The sequence below is a fragment of the Streptopelia decaocto genome (assembly GCF_964273445.1).
Source record: "Streptopelia decaocto genome assembly, chromosome: 2".
Lineage (NCBI taxonomy): Eukaryota > Metazoa > Chordata > Aves > Columbiformes > Columbidae > Streptopelia > Streptopelia decaocto.
The window spans coordinates 2,829,733-2,837,219 of record NC_138655.1 but is presented as its reverse complement, the minus strand read 5'-3'; positions in this window follow the sequence as shown (position 1 = coordinate 2,837,219).

The following is a 7,487-nucleotide window of genomic DNA, read 5'->3' as shown; positions in this document are numbered from 1 at the left end:
GGCTTTACTCTGTGTGGCAGAGGAGTAAAAGCTGGTGTCACATAGATAATTTGTAGAAAGGAGAATATTCCTACATCACCACCACAACCTTGGTAGTGACTCTAGAGTTGCCCGTCTGTCTGTGACTACTTTGCTGAGCAGGTGCCTAGAGTCAGGTGCTCTAGTAGATAACTCTTAATGGACTAGCCAAGCCTTGTAAGAAGTTGGGAGCCTGACAAATGGATCTTTTCTGCTAAAACAGTCCCTCAGAAGAGTTCCAGCATTATCTACTGGCAGCCACCAGAGACCTAGACCTGTCACCATCTCAGATTATATCCTCAGGTATGAGAGCTTAACTCTGACTTCACCTCCAGAAGGCTTTTTAAAGAAGTAAAATAGGTAGACATCCAATTGTTTTAATCTTCTTCTATTAATATCTAGGTAGAGAAGCAGTCTAGATTCATTCTAATGTATTATACACCACGACAGTTCCAGGAGGCGTTTTATGCTTTCAAAGGATAGCAAAACACCCAGAAAAAAAAAAAGTCCTTACACTGCGGTTAATTTTTTATATCAAAATGAGGCACACTTTAAATAACTTTTCCTCCTCAAACTCATTTAAGCACTTACCATCACCTTATGTGACATGAGCATGTCATCCTCTCTTCCTTTTGTGATACATGTCTGCTGTATCACGTAACACACACAACATCCACCTCAGCCAGGCGTTAAAGATGGGGAAGGATCACTCTGCATTATCACAAGGGTTCTTCCTGATTTTTTGGTCAGAATTACCAAAATAAAAAATTATGGAAGGGTTGGAACCACTGCACATTATGTAGCACCTGAGGACCTCTAGCTGATGCAGTCTTTCAGACTTGGTGTTCCAGTTTTTACAGGATAAATGTTTTTCTTAAGCTGCTCAGTTCTAGTGAAATGAGCAAAGAAAATAATGCATAACTGTAACCTGACAGTGATGACTTATATAGCTATTTAATAAACCATCTATATAATACACTCTCTAAGAACACAAATGACACAAACAACTCTTTAAGAAGTCATTGATAATGGGAAGCAAAATGCATTAGCAAGGAAGAAAGAGTTGTTATTTAGGACTGTTTGAGGGTAGCAGTATATCTTGCAGGTCTTTGGAGTGTATCTTTATAAAGATATTAATTTCTAAGAGATGTCAGCTGCAGTTCAGCTTAATTTTTTTTTTTTTAAAGAAAAGAATTACAATGTTGCAGTACACATTTTTGGTTTTAAAAACAATAAGAACCCTTATTTATATGCTCATTTTCAAAATGTTATGCAGCCTGCCACTCTTTAGCAATGTGAGGCAACCTATAATCTAAAAAGCTTAACAGATAGCTCATAATTGTTGGTTGACGAGACAAAAGAATGTGATTATAATTAGACAGGGGTGATGCCTTGTGATTTTTAAGCTTTTTATTGAAAAAGTTTTATACTTTGAGTCACTCTGTTTATGGGAATATGCCTATATTTTATAAATGGATACTTACTTTTTATCTTCCCTTCTCACTTCTTTATCTCTTTCATTTACTTATGGAGTATTTTTATGGTTTTGTGTTTTTGTTTTGGTTTGGTTTGATTTTTTGTTTTTGTTTTAGTTTTCTTCCTGATGGATGGGGAGATAAACACCTTTTATAATTCCTGATTTTTTAGTCATAAAGCAACTCACGTACCTTTGCCTTGGAAGATTCTCTCCCTCTTTTCTGGCATGTTTAATCACTCATGAATTGCTGGTTATTGCTATGGTGTCACCACGGAGGCCATGCATCTTTTGCAGCTGTTTCTAGACAGAATTGCGTTAGCAAAGCTGGGTCGTAATGACCTGTGTTCACATTGATAAAAAATGACACCATTGTCTTGGGTAAGAAGCAGGTAAACATGCAAGTTTCCTGCACTCAACAGTCTCCAAATCAATTTTTTTTGGCAGTGACTGAGAAAATAAAAGCATTATTATTGGATAAAACCAGAAGCCCCTCTAAGCTAGTGTCTGAAGCTCTGCAATGACCTCAAGCTTAACCATGTTGCTGTCATTAGCCATGAAGCACAGGCAATGTGATTTCACATTGTCTAAGGAGTGTGGTGTGGATGTATTGAAAACAATATTCAATAACAGATGTCCAGGGGAGAGTTTAAAGACAGGGGGAGGTACAATGCAACATGCTACTCTACCCTATAGATATTTCTGGGATTGGAGGTGATGCTATTGTATTTAGCAGTCATCAGTTGATTGATTTTTTTTCCATTAATTTGCTTAATCAATTTTTGAAGATGTGTAAATATTTACCAACTACCATGTCGTACTCTAAGAGGCTCTGTAATTTAAGTTTTTGCTATGTGAAGTATTTTCTTTTGTTCATTTTGAGCCTGTCACTTGCTATTTCCATTTCAGAACTCCCAAGAACTCTCATTTTGTTTTGTCTCATTTTGTTTTGTTTTAAAAAGAAGATGATGCATAAACAGTTGCTCCATTTTTGAGACCACTCAAGACTTTGCAGACCTCTGTCAGTTCCCAATAGTCTCATTTTCTGGAACGATTAAGCCTAATTTATTTAGCCATTCTTGGCAAGGAGATTGTTCCACTTCTGTGATAAATCCCATCACCTTTTTCTGTATGTTTTCTGATTTTATTCTGTTCTGTTAGAGGCATGGGAATTAGAAAGGCACACAGCAATTAATGAGTGCATAGTAGATATGTACCATGGCTTAACTGTGAAAACAGATCATTGGAATTGCCAAGATACGGAACATCACAATGCCCGTATTCTTTTTTTATTCCTTGTGTTTATCCAGTGGACTCCTCCTTGTCCTGTGACTGGACTGTAAATACCCTGAAGACAAAAGCAATCATTTAGTTGCCCCCTCAGTGCCCAAGACTATTGGGTCTGGCATTAAATTAAACCTGAGATCAAGCAGCCAGTGCTGTGCAAACAACACTGCTCATGCACACCCCTTTACCTTGTTTTCTAGATAAATTTTAGTTTAATTCAAAGATTTGCCTCCTGCACCTCACTGTCAGACTCAGCAGTGGTCTCCCTTCCCCATTCTATTAAAAGCCTCTATTTCTGATTGTAGTCTGTCTGAATTTGGCTTCATTCAATCAGTTCTGGTTCTGCCTTTCTCTGCCAGATTAAACAACATTTTATTCACCTAGTATTTTCTCTCCATGAAGGTACTTATACACTAATGAATGTTCTTTTTACTAATGTAAACACTTTTTTGACTTTTTTTGTTTGTTTTCTCAATACAGTATTTTTCAAGCTCTCAAATAATTTTTTTGCAGCTCTTTCTGTAGGCACTCCAGGGTTTTTTCACCATTTTGTTGAAAGATGTAGCCAGCAGAACTGGACTCAGTAGTGATGTATCAAGTTGTGATTGTTCATTCTGGATTGATATCTTTTGGATCACATTCTAGGACATATCTGATTTTGTTTCAGCACACGATAGTATAGAGATTATGACTTCTTTTGACTGGCTTTGGGAAGACAGACAGCATCTGACCCAGTATGAAGCTAGAATGACATGGAGAGATGAACCCTTCTGTTCTCCAAAACACAACCCTAATAGATCCCATCATTGTGAACTGTAAAAACATTGGCTATTGGATCAGTACTTTGCACCTCCCAAGTAACAAGTGATAGGATGAGAGGAAATGGCCTCAAGTTGCACTAGGGAAGGTTCAGATTGGAACCTTCAGTCCAGCAAATGAAGGCAATGATTACCTCTCCCCAGCTAATCAGAACAATCTTATAATGCAGATTTACAAGCCCAGGTGCCAAATAACCAGGAAATCATCAAACACATGTGCACTTCCAAATAATCCTTTATCTGGAAAGGGCAGCTATTGAGCTAATATTTAGATATAATTGGCTGACTCTGTTTGGTCCCTGGCCCAATATGTTTAGGCTGTTGATTTTTGTTCTTGGATGATTTCAGCTAAGCTTATTTCATTTGTCCCTACAAGATCTGTTTAGCAAAGACTTCTGCTGGTAAGACTTGGGTGCACTCAGGTCTGTGTGTGTGCATGTGGGTCCTATATTAGCCAATCTTTGTGTGGTCAGCTTGTCTTTATGTCCCTGGTTGCATAGCTGAAAAGTTTGAGGTCCAAACAGTGGTGTCAGGACACCTACATTCAATACTGTGAGTTTACAGAACTGTACTGGCACTGGATTAATTTTTATGTATCTTAGATTAATCAGCTGTAGCTGTAATTATTAAGCACATTAATTTAACTTTGCTAGGAGGCTTTGGGGAATGAAGAGAGGTTTGTCATCTATGCTTCTATGTTGCTTGAGACAGGAGAGTTTGGATGAATAAAGGCAGATGAAACGTGACTGTTATGCCAGGAAGAAAAAAAAAATAATACATATATATATATATATATATATATATATACATATAAAATCAGGAAATCTGCTTTCCAAACAGTTCAGTAACCATCCTTCAGTGACCATCATCTCCATGGATGGGGAAATGACTGACCAAGTTAGGTTTCTTTGCAGAAGAGAAATTGTTTTTGGTGAGATTTACCTTTTTTTTAGAGGATTGTGAATACTGGTAGGGAAAGGGGAATTATGATTTCACATCCTATATCCCTTTTAACAGTGCCTCATTCTACATGATGACCCCAGTAAAACTTTCCAGAGTGAAAAAATGGTGCATAAAGTACTAAGTCTCTTGGGTTTTGGTGGTCTGTTTTTCCTCTTCCTCTCTACTTGTGCATTTGTACATCAAATGGTTTAATGTGGAGTGAAGCTCATGATCTCCATGCACAGATCTCTCACTTGTCCTCAAAGTGTCTAAATGGGAAGTGGCTTTGTACTCATGCTTCAGGCAAAGACCTTTTGAAGCAATCACTTGTGTGAACAGATGGATTCAACACCTGCATGGCAGAGGCTAAGTGCTCTCCCTTATTTTGCAATCAAAAAGGCTGAAAGGCAAGCTGCAAATATCACTCATTATCATTTATTATTCCAAATTATGCTGAAGGGATAATAGATCTCTTTGGATTCAGTTTTATTCCTTGAAGTTTACCCTGCCAGGAAGAAGTGTCTTTTCCTTGAAGTTATATTTGAGCAATATTAACATTTATTTTGGGAGAATAAATCTGCAGTGAGAATAGGCAAGCATTTTAGTCCTCGAGTGGAGTTCAAGCAGCTGCCAACACTACTGAGTGGCAGAAAAACTAGCATTAAAGAACAAAATTAAAAAAACTCTCACACATAAAAATGAATCTGCTGTGCTGAAGACATTTTTAAAAACCTCTTTTTCCAAAGTTTCCAAGTACCAACCTCACACTCAGTCTTCTGCACAGCAAAATGAAGCTCTGTCATCTTCACTGACAGTTGACCAGTGGAAAGGACATGGGAAGACTAAAGCACAGAGAACAGCTGAGAAGTCCTGTGGGAGGATTTACGTGGCCAGGTTGTGCAAGTGCTTATGTGTCAGTCAATGTCTTGACCAACAAGTATTGTAATTGGTAACCCTTCCAGGTTACCACTGAAATTTCACCCCAAAAAGATAACTTCAGGCAACTATTTTGATTCCATTCCAGAGAATCATGAGTTCAGAGAGGCAGAACCTGGTCAGAAGTTATGCCTACCATTTTCTGACAATTTTGGAAGTCTGAAGGACAATAGACATGTGATTCATGTGCCTTGATGACAGCATGATCTTTTGTTTCTTACTGTTGATCCAGCTGCATGAATTCAAGCTTCATTGCAGATTTGTTGCGAAGGTGACCATTAGATAATCACCTCTGAATTGGAAATTAAAAATGACTACATATTTGCCATTGCAAATTGGTCAGCAATATGTCACCTTCACCCTATAAATGCAAGAAGCCATCTGGCCATCAGATGGACTTCTGGGCTGTTTGCTGTAGCCTGTGCAAGTATTTCCTTTCCTCTCAGTAAAAAGGAAAAAACAGTTCCATGAAGCCGTTTGCCAACACATTTCTGGTCTATTTTTTTGTAGGGGACATACTGCAAATCTTTGAGAAGAGGGAAACAAGATCGCTTACTTGAGAGCTTAGCTCTGGGTAGAAGTCCTCCCTGGTTATTCACAGATGTAATGCTTCACTCAGCATCCATCAAGTCTAGAAGCCTGGCCTGCCAGATCATGGTGGCCCTTTATACAACAGTTAAAAGCATCTGATTGTAGATGGAAATATCTGCCAGTTAGAACCTGGGAAAGGGCTAAGTCTCCCTTCAAAGAGGATGGTTCTTGATGCACTGCTAGAAAAGCTGCTCAATCATAGTAGAATACACCCTGCAAAGCACGCAGATAGCTTGCTTGAAAGACCATGGTCTTCACTCAATAATTTATTTCATTTGCTAGTTTTTAGAATTTCCTAAATTGAAATGGAGTGCACAAAAAAAAAAAAAAAAAAAAAAAAAAGAGGTGTTCAGGTCAAGGCAGAAATACTTAAATGCAGGTGTCAACAAGTAGCTTTCTACATATGCTTTGTTACCTGGGTTTGCAAGAGAGTGAAGAGCTAATCAGTACAGTTGACAGGTTTGATTTGGCCATCAGAGACACCAAAGGATGTCACAAATCCCATTAGCTATCTATGTTTAGGCAACTGAATCTTTTTTATGTTTGCTGCTCAAGGGCAAACTGAACTGTTTTCTAGGATCCTCTGACTATGGTGATCTGGTCTGTATTGACTGGTGTTTGGATACCTGACACACATGTTGATAACAACACACAGAAACCTGAATAACCGTGGCTTCTCCTAGAGCTGAATCTCACTGAATGTACCTTCAAAACACTATCAGTGTTTCCTCTCTTGTTGCCTTAAAAAAGGTTATAGAAAAATATTCATGTGGCACCTTCATTCCAGTCCCTCGGCACTTCTTGTATACTAAACTAGAGGCATAGGACAAGCACTTCCAATCTGGTCTTCATAGAAAGTACAACACCACACCATCTTGTTATTTTCTGATTGTATTTTTTGGATGTTGATGACTGAAAGCGAACAGGGATTTGTCGCAAATTTAAAGTGAGAATTGTGATTTCTGGGTTTAGCTCCCAGCTACAGCACAACTGCTCTGGGTGGCTTTTGACAGGTCCTTTAACTTCCTTTTCCCTTAAATATTAATAGATAAAATGGAGGCTATTTTTCCTGAGGCAGTTGAGCTGAATGCACTAATGACTGTGAGACGTTACAGTAATGGAGGCATTTGACAAATGTAAAGAATGATGCTGCTGTTATTAGTGTGATGGATCAAAACTTCAGGTTCATTAACTTCATCTTTTCACTTGTCAGTGTATAAACACGCTATTTTTGGCAGCTCAGTTTCCAAAGAACTTATTATTAGTATTTAAAGTTTGCCTCAAATTAAAAAGTAGGGTGGTGCAGGGGAATGAGGTATTTTTTCCTGCTCTCTGTAAAATCTGGCATTGTGAAAATTATGTCTCTTGGCACCACTGTATAAAGCTAATACAGAAGTTTCCCTCAGTGACAGGAAAGAGGA